Source organism: Aedes aegypti, chromosome 2 (genome assembly GCF_002204515.2).
Source record: "Aedes aegypti strain LVP_AGWG chromosome 2, AaegL5.0 Primary Assembly, whole genome shotgun sequence".
Taxonomy (NCBI): Eukaryota; Metazoa; Arthropoda; class Insecta; order Diptera; family Culicidae; genus Aedes; species Aedes aegypti.
The window spans coordinates 86,941,425-86,955,592 of record NC_035108.1 but is presented as its reverse complement, the minus strand read 5'-3'; positions in this window follow the sequence as shown (position 1 = coordinate 86,955,592).

The window sequence follows — 14,168 nt, the reverse complement described above, 5'->3', positions numbered from 1 at the left end:
CTCACTTTTCTGGCATATTATATGATTTATATTACTATGAATGAATGTATCACGTCGTACTAATATCAAACTTGAAAACTATCGGAGAGTAATTTAAAAAAAATGTCATTGTATGATCTTAAACACACCATTTGCTTGATTTGTCCATTATCCCCCGAATTCCCCTATATATGAATAAATCCCCGTATTTAAAATTTGGAAAAAATGTAGTGTTTGTGCAAACTAAATAGAATGTATCTCTACCCCTATATGTATATCCATGTATTCCCTAAATCAGCAGCGCAACCAGCATTCGGCTCTAGGGGGGGATGGGGGTCAAAGTGGAAAAATTTAAATATATTCTAAGACTAACATTCAAAAGAAGATGAAGCAACATTTGTGAACTTTAGCTTCTCTCGTCCACTCTAGGCATACTTTTCCATATAAGCTTATACCACTGGTTAAAAGGAGTGTATTAAAAAATATTGCAAAATTTTCCGTAATACGCCGGATAGAACAAGCTTCGTGTTCCAAAGGATATTTTATTCTTTTCTAAAATAAGTGGAAATTTTACTTTTCAAATAGAAATAGACTCAGACCATAGAAATTTTAATTTTCTTATATAAACTATTTTGTCCTTAATTCCAAATATGATTTACCTATATTCTAAACAGTCTATCGTAAGCGATGGGTTTTCAATTAAATCTGGATAATCAATTCCTGTACAACTGAAGTTATTAATATAAGTTTTAATCTTTGAAATCATCTCTTTTCGGAATAAGAGTCATGTTTAAAAATTGAGATATTATCCTTCGTGATTTGTTTGAAAGTTCGACGTTTTCTGCACTACTAGTTTGAATTTGACGAACTTACATTAGCGTGATCGCGTTCAATCACTTTTCACTTATTTTGTCCCCAAATACTTTTTCAAGTTTTCAACGATAAGAATGATCGTCTAGTGCATTAAGTTGCAGAAGGAAATGTTGCGATTATTAAAAGCAGTTTGTCGAAGGAAAATCATCATTATATGTATGTTTTAAAACATTTCCAGCTTGACAAATATTTGTGATTTTTTTTATTAAGGAACGGTATCGCTTTTCTATGAATTTATTCTTTATCATTGATAACTGAAAAATTGCTTCAAAGAGAATTCAGCTCTGAAGGTCGCAAAATTTTGATATAACCAACTGAAAGATTGTAGAAGCTTCGGATGTTACATCAATCAGTTCTTAAAAAAATCAAATAAATCTGAATATATGTTCGAAAAACATATCGATCAAAGCCTGCAGTAAAATTATCAGTAAAAGTAAGAAAATTACGTTGCTATATAACCTCTCGAGAGCTTTTTAACCCTCTAATACCCAAGTTTTTATTTTCGATTTAAGTATTATTTTTCGTTATCTAAAATCGTTCTAAACACGTTTTGGGCATTTATTTATTTTTATTCGCAAATTTTTAAATTTTGGTTTTTGATGTTTATAATTTTTATTTTTGAACATCCCTAGCTTTTTCCATTTTTTCTTGAAGCCTTTTCTAGTTGTTGATTTTTGGCAATAATAAAAATTTTAATTGTTACGGTATTTTGAAAAATATTAAATTTTTATTTTTTTTTTCGGAGCGTATTTTATTTTCCGTGTAACTAACGGAAAAACAGGTTTGAAATAATTTTAATACCACCAGGCTCTTCGTTTGTGATAGGTTAATCGTAGAAAAATATAAAAGGTACGATTTTTTATATTACACGTTAAATGAAGCCCAGGCATTTGTAGGTTATATAAGAATGCAATTTTTCAAACAATTTCTAAAAATACAAAAAAGTTTCAAAAGTCATAAAAACTTTTCCTATATGCGTGTTATGAGTCAAAGTATAAGCCAAAAATAAAATCATTTTGATTTCCGAGCTACGAAAAAATACACAAAATTCCAAAGTGTACCCCGTCTAAAGGCGGGGTTGGGTACTAGAGGGTTAATAAGAAAGCAACTACTGAGAAAAAAAAACTTGTAATACAAAATACTGCTCCAGTGTTTGCAGATTGAAGTGATGAATTTCAAAAATACTTACGGTATATTATATATTTTTTTCAATTCTGGGAGGTTTTTCACCCCAAACCCCAAACCTTTATGAAAAAATTTTGAAATTCGGAATTCTACAAGAAATTCTTCTAAGCAATTCGATACAGATCCTTAGAGAAATTATCTGATAAGATCAGAAAGCCCAAAGATTTCCCGTGGGAATCTCAGGAGGAACTCATTGAAAACTGGTAAAGGAATTCTCGGAAAATGCACTGGAAAAGTACGGAAATCATTCATGAAGTAATCCCCGATACCTGCAACATTTGTCAAAGAATTATAAAAAGATATTCCTTGTGAGTTTTTTTGGAAAATTTCTTGAAAGATGTTTTTGACTGGATCAGACAAGGAATGAGTATTTTCCGTAGTGAAATTTAAAAAATTACAAGTATCAAAGTGCAGCGATTTGAAACAAAATCACAAACATATAAAATCAATACAAATCTATGCAAACTACAAATTTTTTTGTAAATCGTGATTATTGCGACTTCTGTAAACCAATTAGGCCCCCTCCAGGAATATAAATAATGCAAAGAATATAAGGCACTGTTTCCCAAACTTTTTTGACTTCCCCTTGAGGCTAACAAATTTTTGAAATCGCCCCCCTGATATGGTTTTGAAATTTTTAATTTGGTTTCAACCGTGGTTTTCTGCTGAATTACAGTCAACTTTCTATATCTCGATATAAAAGGGATCATCGAGTTACCTCGATCGATACCTCCGACTTACAGGACATAAAATCAGCTTAATTGCAAACCAAGAGACCATCGAGTAAGCCATGAGAACCAACTTTTACTATGGTTCTTCAACTCGATATCGAATAATAAATTTTTTACGACTTCAAAATGTCCAAACCTTTGAAAAAACATTGAAGAATCCTGAAAGTTGTTTGTACCTTTCTCACTCTAACATAATTTGAAAAGGATTTTTTGTTGAAAAAATCCAGATTGCTTTCTGCAGCTTTCAAGGTTTCAATCCGATATTTCTTCAAACATTTTTTAGTTACATGATTTACGTCTTTGGTAATTGATGACTTTAATGTTGGCACTTAATTTTCGCTGGTCAAATTTTCTGAAATTAGTTACTAAAAAAGTGTGTACTAATGATTAAAATGATCGTAACAAAATATTAAAACAAATTGTATTGAAAACTTTGCCTTTGTGGAAACGGATATCAAATATCGTAAAATAAGCTGTCCAAATCTAAAGTTTTTTTTATAAATAGAACAACAAAAGCAATCAAAATGAGCATGAAAAGAGGTACAAACAATTATGTATAGGGAATAAGTTAAATGGATAATCAACTAATCTTTACATTATTAGAGTATAATCCTCTATTGACTTGGGTGTCTTCTACTTTGTTAAGTATCGTTATTCTCAGTCTCTCACACTTTCGCCCCCTTTGTAGTTTTTACGCCCCCCAAATTCCATTTTACAAATTTTCGCCCCCTTGAACCTGAAAATCGCCCCCAGGAGGGCGAATTCGCCCACTTTGGGAATCACTTATATGAGGGCTCTTTTCATCAAATGTAAGCCATTCAATTCTGACGTTCACACCGCATATAACAAAAATATTCACGTCTGTTTATTTCGGAAAATGGGTTTCCGGGATATGGTTTCCAAGAAATGAGTTATTCTGGGAAAAGGTTTTCCGGGAAACATCAAAGAATCTTTATCCATAGCTTGTCCAATTATTATTATTTATCTTTATTTTAATGGATTTCCGCCCTTGGCGAGTTTATCACAAGCTTGTTCTATTATGATAACAAAATATGGGTTTAAGCAAGTCTTGCTCTGAGAGAGAGGAGACAGCTCACTGGCTTGTTTTCTCGACTTCTTTGATTTCTTCTTCTCATGTTTGGGTTGTGCACAATGATTCGGAGAGCACAAACTGGATCAAAACCATTTTCACATTCCATTTGTTATCAAAAAGATCATAAAATTAAAAAAAAATCAATAGCAACTTGAGTCCAATCGACAATATTTAAATAATCAACAGTTTTATATGGGAGAGCACAGGAAACCAACCAGAATTTTCAATCATATCTAGTTTTAGTATGGCCAAATTTTGACGGTTTTTTACGCTATGCCCTTCGAATGTGCGGTTTTCCAGTGACAATTGATGACAGGTTCCCGTGACTTTGGGAGCTCGCAATCTAAGCCAGCTGTCTCCTCTCTCTCAGGTTTTTCTTATCCGTATATAGTGTGATTCTGAATAATATCAGCGCATGTCGATTTTCATACAATTTTACAAGGTCCTTTCTAGCAATTAAGCTGGTTTTTCTCGCAGAACAAATATGCTCAATTTTGAAAACTACTAATTTTCAAGTTTTCCAGCTCCTGCCGAAAAGTGAGAGGCTAGATGAAAAAGTTTGAAATAATAGCAGTTTTTGATTTCAAAAATGTTGTTCTACAAATATTTTAAACATTTTTTTTAATGTACATTTATTGATAAGTTGGAGGTTGTCAAAAGTAAGTGATGTACCATTTGAGATATCAATGTAAAGCATAAATTTTCAACACTGCTATTATAGTCACCCCATAGTTATGGATCAACTAAGGGTCATTTTTCAGAACAAAATATGATTGAAAAACACGGTGACGCTATACAAAACTAAATAATTTCCCAGGCTTTCTGCAGTTGTTTTTAGGAAAACACCTCAGAATCCACGGATATTTACCAAAAAGTGTCGATTTTGAAATAAATATAAAACAATAACCACCCCACAGATGTGGATCAGTGGGAGAGGAGGATCCATATTATGAATCAAACCGACTCACATTATGGATCAAAGCACTATAAAAGAAATTTATCTGCGAGGTAAACGAATGATGTGTTAGTGAAATTATACGTTCTGGTGCTTGAAAAAAAATATGTTTAAGCATGTTAGAATCGATTGCAATGCTGTACAGTTTTATGTTCTTTTGATGAGATATTCCTGTTTCAATCCAACTTTGATCTTCTGTTTCTGTTCGGGATGAACCACTGCGACCAGTTTTCTTTGATCTTTTGTGGTATACCCGCGTCCTTTGTTTAGTGCATGTCGTTCTACTCCATTACTATTGAGAAATAATGAAGTAGTCGTTTTTTATACAAATATCATTCTTTACCATTTTGCATAGAGCCTCTTTAGAAAAAGATACCGCTATTTATACCTTTTGGAGAAAACAGTTTGTCACCATTAAACTCTCAAAAGCGCGCCCCTTAATCAGGTTCGGCCACTAAGCTGGTTGAATGATACTGATTGTGACCATGCATCGGTACTCTAGCGTATCAAATTATTGCTTCTACTTATAAGGTTTATAGTCGGTTTTTGAAACTGTGAACAGGTTTCAATGCATGAGACATTTAGATTCCTTGAAACAGAAAGCTTATTTTAGAATTTAAAAGTTCTGCTACTCCACCGATTCGGAATCGTTTCCCTCCTAGATATCGAATGATAAACTCTTGAACTTGGAAAGAAATTGTCTCATGAGTTGAAACCAACCTCAGTTGCTGATTGAGCCATTTTTCCACTTCGACCTCCTCATCATCTAGGACAAATAGGTGGGTCTTAGTGGCTTGTTACTCTCTTATACTCTTCCGACCGTAACTTATAAGTATTCACAATAACAGATACAACAAGAGTACAATATGGTAGATCTTACCCCGTAACGCACCTCGTAAAGGTGATCTACCCGCGTTACGGGTGGACTTTGATCTATATCTGTGATCTATATGTAGATAGCTATAACTGTGGGGAGACTGTATTTCGAACCATTTCACTTTGTTTCTAACTTACTTTTCGGAGGACAAAAATTTTAAAGTTTGTGGCAACACAAATTTTACAAATGAGCAGCTTGAGCAGCTTGAAAGAGAACAAAACTAGAGCATTCCAAAGTTGAATTCTGTGTATGGGAATCAGATGCAAACCAGATAAAGAATATCGTTAAAGACGAAGAAAAACACCGTTTAAAGAATTTTTGTCGCGCAACTCTGTCAGACTCTGTCAGATACTATGTGAAGAGTACTATAAGAAAATTTTAAATGTAATGTTTTACTTCATTTGAACCACCGATACTACAGTTTCTCCACATAGTTTGTGGGTAAATACAAATTATAAGTTCTTAAACGACACTGTTAAAAGTATATTTTGACATCTGAATAACTACACGATGAAGATTACATCTGATGAACGTTTCAGGGATAAACTTTTTCTATGTAATATTACGACTCAGCAAAGCTTAATTTTAAACTCAAAAATACCTGAACAGCCAAAGAAAGCATCAAGATAGTCGTCCACCAATTCACATTTTCTTCCATTCTAGAATAATCCTTTGTTTTTATTGGACCATTTAAGATTGCGGTTGACTAATCTACCGGGCGAAGTTGATGCCTGGCTTCCTTCGAGGACCTCATTAAGCCTGCAATGGCCTCGCTAGTATTTTATCGGACCACTAACTGAGACCAGGCATAAGACCGACATCTTTCCATGAGTAGATTAGTCGCACTGAAAATGTCCCGACGATGATCCGGCAATTCTTTCGCTAATGGTAAGTCTCATAATGGGCCCCAAGCTGATTCTTGCCGAAACCCGAAGAAAGGTCTCGTCAGCGGGGGAAAGCGGCTCGACTCGCAATCGGATCAATTTGCATTGTTTGGGATGGGCATTAGGCTTACAATTGTTTTTCGAAGGACTTTCGTTCACTTTTCAATGGAGAATGGCCGTAATCCGATGGCGGGGCGACGAAGGTACAGGGTCTCGGCAATGGCGACCTTTCCTCTGCACCAAGACAGCGACCGAGGCGGAGTTCATTTTCTTTGTTGTCTCTTCCAAGGGGGAAAATCCTCCATCCGTCGTCGTCGTCGTGGCTTATCAGTCGTGTCCTTCGAGCTGGTCGACGATGAACTTTCATCGTCTGCTAGATAGGAGCTCTCTTGCGAGAAATATTTCAGCATGCGCCGTGAGTTGCAATTATTTGATTGGATGGCATTTCCCTTTCCTGTGTCGAACAGCATTACAAAAGACTCTTCACTTGCGACAACGGTCATTCACAATTTGTACAGAGTGTGAGGTTTAGGATTCACTACTTCTTATCAGCTGATACACGTATTTTATTTGCTAGTTAGTATTATATACTTTTTTTTCCTGTTTTGCTGGCCACAAAGACTAACGTTTTTTTTTAACTATTTTTGAAAAAAAACAGGTACCAATTTGTCTTAAATTCTACACAGTTTTATCACGTTTGTCTTTAACAAATTATTGTTTTTCGATCATTAATATCTGAGGGATGGGAATTGCCTTGGATTTCTCAATTATTGATTCAACTATCTTCTGATTATACATCCGTTGGACGATCCAAATCCAACTCAAGTGAAGGATTCTTAGTGAAAATAGGATGACTGCTCCCAAAAAAAAAAAAACAATATTAAAATTTAAATTTTAATAACAGCAAATCTTGTATGCATTTCATACAACAGATGCAGCTTGGAGTAGCATACCATCTTCAATGTACAATTTTGAGAACTCCAAACTTAGTTATTTTCTATAACGGTGCCGGCTACGCACTTACAGTAATCGATGAAGGAAAGGAATGTTAGTGTGACATTGCTACAAAACACCGAGATCACCTTTGCATCTTCATAGTTTTTACAGGAAGGAGTTTTGTTATTAGAAGGGTTCAAAAGCTACATGATCTGGATTCACACTTATTTAAAGAGTTATCTATATGTGAAACGACATTTTAAGTATCAAAGTATTGAAAGATTATTTTTAGTAACTGCGATAGATACACAAAAGAATAGACAAGTGTGTCTATTTTTTATTAAACAAAAATAAGCGCTTATTCCTATGCTTATAGTGACTTATCATCCATGGTTTGTTCAACGATTAAATAAATGTAACATTGCCACGATACAAGTTAGTGGTATCACAAGCACGAAACGAGCTCACCAGTTGGTAATCCATTCTATTACCATCCATGTACTATTAAAACCAGTTCGTACCACTTCCGTTTTTTACATTAGTTACTATCTTAAACATAGCCTCAATGCTTGCAGATTTCAAATTCATTCCTTGGCAGGCGAAAGAATAACAAAGACAGTAGACAAAGTGCGAGAGCAATAAAGCAGCTCTGGAGCCTTTGGACCTTTTCCCTCTGGAGACGAAGGTTATTGATCCTTTCCATCAACATTGAGCTTTGGCTTGCCATCACCCAGCCGGCAGACTGACTGCCCTCCGAAACTATATGCTGGCCCGCAATGTTGTAATCTTTTGTTTTCTCAAGAAATTATCGGATCCTTCCTTTGTGTCGTCTGCACTGGATTTCGACAACAGCTCTGTCCGTAGCTAGATACTGTCCATTTTGCCATTTTGCTAGCATTTGCGTTGCGTTGGTGGGTTTATTATGGGACCTCGTCTGGACTGAATCTGTTAATGTTGTTTTGATAACAACTAATCCAACCACAAAATCCTCTTCCCGGATAATTTTCAGTGGTATTGTTCGCAAAGGTGAGACCTGCAGTGCAAGAGTAAAGGAAGAAGCTGCAATAAAATCGATGACGATGGAATCGAGGTAGCACTTTGGCGGTGGTTCCATATGGTAATCCTGCATAGAGGTAGCAAATTAGGACTGAAGGGGAAAAAGGGTTATATCCGATCCTAATGGGTTGTCGGCTGGAACTCCTTCTCATTAATTTTTCAGTTTTAGGTGGGTCATAAAATTTTATGGCTTCGAAAGTGACTTTTGGGCAAAACATTGTTGAGCGCGTCCATTATTACGCTAATTATGGTAATTGAAGTAAGGCCGTCCGATGTAGACAGGATCTGACTCGTTGAGAGCAAGCTGTGTATTAGTGAGGGTTACTATCAAAAGAACCTGTCTGAAGGAATCAAAGGTACATATAGAGCCATTGTACGCAGCTCAATTCAATGCAATAGTTATGACCTATTTTAGCCTAGTGGTATTACAAATTTTTGGCCAAAAGTTCAAATCACACTTAAATCTTTCAATAATCCTAATATCAAAGATGTTTTTTTATAGTAAATTGATGAAAATGTTCGCAAATACAAATCGATGTTTTTAATACATCTGGTGAAATCGATTCAAAATAACGTAATAAATTGTAATCACCAACATATCAATATAATATTACTATAACAAACAATATTGGGCTGGCAGCGTCCGAATGCAAGTCAATTTGGAGATGGGAGAGATATGTTGACGTGTCACTTGCTTTATGGAAGCCGAGGAGTCCTCTGCACTTCCACATAAAAAAAACTCGGAATTTGGATTCATTTAAGAGCGTTATTTTGTGTAAGATAAAGTTCGAAAAATTTAAAAATGTTTTGAAGAAGCCCATGTTGTTTGTTTTCGCACATAAGAGCGTTTGAGGTGGTCGGTATCGGTCAGACAAATAACAATCATAATCGATAATGAGCACTGAGAAGACGATAACTACTCAAAAGTATTTGACGGTTGATTGTTCTTACTATTTCTCAAGGTAAGTCTGATGCGGTCAGTCACCTATCACTGTTAGATAATTGTGCATTGTAGACTAATTTGGCGGTAAAAGTACTAGAAGTGTTTAGAGTACATAAGTGCACCTCACTTGAGTGTAAATGCGAACCGGTCACACAACAGTACAGTTAATCTAATCCGATTTTATCGTTTGTGACTAAACTTGTGCGTGAACACACGATGATCCCTTCGTCGCGGATGCCGCTCTGGGTTACCATCTTCTTCGTTGGTGGTGGTACTGAATTCCATCGGTTTGAATGCCTGATAGAGCACTCGTTTTCTTCTACTGATGATGATGGAATTGCAGATCTGCAATTAGTTGTGTGAAGCAGGCTTTACTGGCTTTCAACTAAGGATGAACTTCAATGGATCCATTCTTCGGTGGAACGAACTGATACATACAATAGTTGATGATTCCCTGGCTGGCTGGTCCAGTCTCGTCAACGTCCTCGAGCTGATGAATCTACAAGTAGGTATCAAATGACTTCAGAATTCTACTAAACATGCGAAATGTAAACTGGAATACTGAAATGGGTGCTCCAGGAGACCATGCTGACGCGTTTCGACTGGACTCGCCATGGCTCAAATTCAATTAAATGTAGGTACTGATGATTGTGGTTAACGGTTGTGAAGCGCTGATCTCCTCTCGATAATCGTTAAAGAATGGACTGAATTTCTGTCGTAGCTACAGTGACCGGCGAAAAAAAATCATATTACCGTTTTCCATACAAAATGATGATATAGTTTGATGACTTGAATCTCCTTGATTTCCGATTGGGCTGAAATTTTTACCGCAACTAGGAAATAACATAAAATTTGTGCAGTGAAAAATTCACAGAATTTTGAACACCCACTTCAAAGTTATCGCAAATGCCCCATTTTGTGAAAAATAATAAATTTCTCATTTTGAACTATTTTTGAAACAAAAGGATGTAGAACAATATACTCTTTGATAAAAATGTTTGAATTAACAAGAGAAACAAGTATGTAGACAGTGCCGTAGCGTGCGGTTGGCCAAAATGCGTGACCCATTTGGTAATTTTTTTAGAAATGCATATTTAGTTAGAGCACCTCTTAAGTCAAAATTTCGAGTAAAATATCGCACGGTGTGCTGGAACACACATATTATCGAACTTGCATGAACCTCCGATCTTTTTTCACTAAAAGTTAGCCTTGATAGCCAAAAAAAGCTTGCGGAATATTAAAAAATCTTTCATCGGCAAAAAATTAAAAAAAGTCGATTTTTGTATTTTTATTCTTCCCTCATATGTGAGTTAATAGGAGAATATTAGAGTTACATTAATTTTGATGCATTGCAATAGCTCAAAGACTTATTTGATATACCTTGAACACGAATCGATTACAAGACGTTTCAAATTGAGCATATTTTCTACCTGCATTCACACAATGTGATCAGCCCATGGTGGTATGCCGTTTATTAACGACATCGCATTTTTACGCATTTTATTAACATGAAGCTTTTTTTAAGATAATAGACAATTGTATAATCACATGCAACCATTAAAATAAACAGCCATACAATTATATAGGGCAATGTACTGTTTCAATTTTGTATGGTATGTTCACTCTAGCCGGTCTTGTTATTCACATTTGTTTTGATTGAAAGATGGAGGAAAATTTTACGCAAACCTGAATACTGTGTATCTACATCCAAAACTAGAACGCATACAAATATTGTAATATATCGTTACATATACAGGGTTTATACAGAAAATGTAAGATGTGAACATAAAAAAAATCTAGGATAGTCTTATGTTTCTTGTATGAGTAACAATATTATATAATATTTGTAAAGTTGTCATGCAGATTTATATTGAAATCTTGCAGCCTCTGGTTGGGTGCGTTTGCTAAAACATCACATCATTAACGTATCATTAGTTACATTCACATACTTAAAACTAAATACATACCATAAAACGGGGTAATTTTGATAGTTTTTTGAGAGAAAATCTAAATATTTGGTTTTTTATTTGTAAAACAAGCACTAGTTTGTTAGTTATCGATTGCATATGAAAGATTGCACAACGGTTCAATCTTAATGAATCTATAGTTTCTCATATAATCGAAAGTCAGTTTTTGGTAATGGGGTAACATTGATAAAGAGTAGATAAGCACATGAAAATCCACAACAAACTATTGTTTGACATCATCACAGTTTGAATTGGATTGGAGAATGTTAATAGAGAAACTGGATTAGATTTTATCAATTCAAGTGCATAATTTATAGAACAAAAAACACCTTTAAAAGTGTTTTTAGGCAAAACAAACATGACAAATTCCATTATAAGTTAATAATAATGGGTATGAAATTATATCTCTGAATAGATATGTATCGATAATCATGTTTCGACATTGAATTCACCATAAATCAATCGTTTTTGGAACATGACTGAGTATAAATCGAATGAATCCCGTAAATTACATGAGGCGTTGCATACCTCTAGGCTTTTAATGTTATAGGGGAATTTGTGACTTTGATTACGAAAATGATTCTAAATTGTAAAACTGTTTTTCGCTATGAGGTTCGATACCGGATTCATGTTCTACTATAGCTAGGCCATCAAGCATACGTATCAAACTCATTATAATTTCATGAAATAGTGATAGTAAAACAGATTGTTTGTGAGCGTTTTTAAAGTACTAGAATCTCATCATTTTTTTTAATATTCGAATATGATGCTTCAAATACTCTCGATTGGCACGAAAAAAGCTCAGAGGTGAAGTGTCACACTGATAATGCTTAGTTTCGCATTCGTTTTGCTCAACTGAATAACATAATTTTTGTTATTTTGTTTAGTACGTTGCGAATCCCGCACTATCAAAGTTACCCGCATCATCAAAGATACCTCGTTTTATGATACTAAAATTTATGTGTCCATGGTGGTTATTGAAATTGTTATGTCTATTTCGCAAAATGTGCCCTCCATAAGTGGGAAGTCGTGAATAAAAGTGCTGGATTGCGTTGGATCGATTTGTCATCTTCGCCACATTTATTATTCATCTTATGGCAAATAATTATAGTGATGACATAATGTCGACCCGAAGTAATCCAGCCCTTTTATTCAAAATCAGGCACTTAAATCCCAAATTTAATGTGCGCATTGCAAATGAGTAGATTAGTGACTGCACAAAATTTGTATCACGATGAGCTTGAGACCGCATTAAGGCTATATAAGCCATTTACTGTTAATCATGTTATAGTGAACCCTCTTTCAAGACTTTTGCGCGTATAAGCACATGAATACAGCCTATACTGCCATGTGTATCTATTTCTGGGGATTCCAATTCTGATTAGAAAACTATGGCGCATACGTAATATATTACTGATTTGATTCAGAAAAAAGAGTACAAAGCATTCGTATGAGTTTTTCTGGAGGAAAAGTGAAATTTCCATTATACAAAATACGGTATACCACCATGGGCTGGCCATATAGTGTGAGTGTATGTAGGAAATGATGCTTAATTTGAAACATCTAAGAATTCATTCATGTTAAAGATATGTCAAATCGGTCATTAAGCCGTAAAAAGTCATTATATTAGCGTAACTCTAATATTCTCCTATGAACTCAGATATACGAGAAGGGTAAAAATACCAAAATCGACTTTTTTCAATTTTTTGCCGATGAAAGAATTTTTAATATTCCGCAAGCTTTCTTTGACTATCATGGCTAACTTTTAGTGAAAAAAGATCGGAGGTTCATGCAAGTTCGATAATATGTGTGTTCCAGCACACCGTGTATCGTTGACAGAAACATGAACAGTTAAAACAGTTTCTGATTCGACTTAAGCAAAATATTTTGGAAGCAACCTACAAGATGTTAAAGGATTCGTTAATTGAAAATATTTTAGAGGAAATAAGGCTGATACAAATATTAATTTTCTTTTATGTCCCCCCCCCCTTCAAAAATCCAAAAATTTTGAAGGGGAGAAAAACAAAGATTCATCATTTTTTTGACATCAGTTAGGTTTTTTAAAATTTTTAGAGTAAAAACCAGGTAAAATAATGATCCATATGACGATTGGAAAATGTTTAACAACAATCGTTAAAAATAAAATTTCGAAAATAATTTTTATTTCTTTTTTATTTTAAGTTTTCTGTTCTTTATTTATTTTTATCCCCCCCCCCTCGTACCTTCCAAGTAGTCTCGGATATAAAAGAAAATTAATATTTATATCAGCCTAATAAACAATGTTATATTTATCATTAGTCTTCATCCCATTACCCCGAACGCCATTACCCCGAACGCCACTATCCCGAATGGATCACTACCCCGAAAGCCATTACCCCGAATGGGTCATTACCCCGAACGCCACTACCCCGAATGAGCCATTACCCCGAATAGTATGAGATACAATGTAGTTTCTTGTTTTGCGGACAAAAAATGATGACCATACTGTTATAAAAGATTGACCATTCATGTATGTGTCTCTAATGTAAACTTAATGGTTTTCATCATATATTTTCAATTCTTTCATATGTGAACTATTCTTTCGAAATATTCTGTAGGCAACTATTTTCTTTTTATTTTTTTTTTCTGGTACAGAACCTGTTTCTTAGATTAGTGAGCACTTACCCAATTCAAGGGTCCATTCACAATA